The following is a 2406-nucleotide window of genomic DNA, read 5'->3' as shown; positions in this document are numbered from 1 at the left end:
TTGATAATTCCTATTCTTTTCATTATAATGCATATTCATTATGTGTATACATACACACACACACATATATATATGTGTATATATATATATATATATATATATATATATATATATATATATATATATATATATATGTATATATATATATATATATATATATATATATATATGTGTGTATATATGTGTGTGTGTATAAATTATAATATATATATGTAAAATATAATATATATATATATATATATATATATATATATATATATATATATATATATATATATATATATATATATATATATATATACACTGTATATATCGTATGTATAAATGGTCAGTCTCTAGGACATTGTCCTGCTTGATAAGGCAATGTCACTGTACCTTACCTATGAAATTCATGAGGAGCCTTTAAACCTTTAAGCAGCTTAGCTAATCGTGGAAAAACTCTGCAACAAGATGCAGGGAGGAGGAGGGTTGCAATATCGCATGTTGCAAAGAAAACAACGCGAATTTATTTTTCATAAATGAATGATAGACTACCAATAATGAAATGGTTTTTTTTACTTACGTCGCTGAATATCATAATGTGAAATGCTATGCGTGAGAGGAAAGTGAATCTTTGTTCTTGTTCTCTGGTCCCCCCCTCCCCCCTTTTTTATTCATGAAATATACTAGAAATCTTTGCTTCTATTCCCTGCTCTCTCTGATCATATTTTTTTCCATTTTGAAAATTCATGAAATATATTAGAAATGTTTGCTTCTATTCCCTGCTCTCTCTGATCATATTTATTTCCATTTTGAAAATTCATTTAATATATTAGAAATGTTTGCTTCTAATCCCTGCTCACATTTTTCTGGCGTTCACCACTCAAGGAAGTTACCACATCGGCCATCACAATCCTAAGTATTATTTTTCTGTGTCTTCTGTGTTTGTGTATTTCTACATTTGACTGTTTTTAGTTACACTGTTGAAAAAAAAGTAGTTTTAATCTTAAATTCTCCGTAAAAATCTTCGGGTCTCAGCTGTGTTTCAGTAAAATACAGGCGACTGTAATTTTGACCGTACTTTATTATCTTTCACGGGTGACCGTAATATCACTCCTATACGTCAATATATCCGTTTTGAAAACGGTAAATGCCTGGCAACATTTATTACAGGATTTTTACCGTTTTTGTGGGAAATGATTAGCAGATAAGCATTGAGTATGAACGGTTTAAAAAGAGATTTGAAAATGAGATAACAATGGTGAGAAGGTAACCCATTTTTTATTATTTTTTTTTAAAAGTAGGAGATTTATCATTCCAAAAGAACCAAAATGACTACGTAAGTGTATTTGTATAAAACGAATGAATCTTTCACCAACATTTTCTAGATTTTCGTAAAATAATTCAGATGGAATTTCCATGAGAGCCGATGAATCTTCACTGGAAGATCGAAACTTCCAATGTCATTCATTGGCCAGGGCACCAGCCACCCGTCGAGATACTACCGTTAGGGAGTTATGGGGTCCTTTGACTGGCCAGACAGTACTTCATTGTATCCTTTTCTCTGATTACGTTTCACTTTCCCTTTGCCTACACATACACCGAATAGTATGGCCTAATCTTTACAGATTCTCCTCCTTCCTCATACACCTAACCACACTGAGATTACCAAACAATTCCTCTTCACCCAATGGGTTAAGTACTGCACTGTATTTGTTTAGTGGCTACTTTCCTCTTGGGAAGGTTAGAAGAGACTCTTTAGCTATGGTAACCAACTCTTCTGGTAGAAGGACACTCTTGGGTAGTGCCATGATCTTCCACTGTCTTGGGTTAGAGTTTTCCTGCTCGAGGGTACACTCGGGCACACTATTCTATTTTATTTATTTTCCTCCTGCTCGAAATTTTATAGTTAATATAGGAAATATTTATTTTAATATTGTTACTGTTCTTAAGATATTTAATTTTCCATGTTTCCTCTCCTCACTGGGCTATTTTCCCTGTTGGAACCCATTGGGGTTATAGCATCCTGCTTTTCCAACTAGGGTTGTAGCTTAGCAAGTAATAATAATAATAATAATAATAATAATAATAATTAATAACAATAATAGTTTTTGAAAAATCAGAAACGTTCAGTATTGCTTTGAAAATCTGAACCGGAAGATGAAAATTCCATTTGGCAGAATAAATATGGAAATGTTGCAAAAATGTTTTATTTTTCAAGTTTTACCTGGAAGCCTATGACTTTTTCTAATTCTGCAAATTATTTTAGGCTCCGTTGATCACAACCTAGACCTTTAGCTATTGAATATTGGCGTCTAGAAACAAAATAAGAATAACACAAAAATGTTGATCTGAAAAAAATCATCTCATTAACCTGGATGAACTTTGAAAAAACGTTTATGCTCGAATCTTTCATCAAATTCATTG

The sequence above is a fragment of the Palaemon carinicauda genome, chromosome 3 (genome assembly GCF_036898095.1).
Source record: "Palaemon carinicauda isolate YSFRI2023 chromosome 3, ASM3689809v2, whole genome shotgun sequence".
In the NCBI taxonomy this organism is placed as follows: Eukaryota; Metazoa; Arthropoda; class Malacostraca; order Decapoda; family Palaemonidae; genus Palaemon; species Palaemon carinicauda.
Note: the sequence above shows the minus strand (reverse complement) of the source record.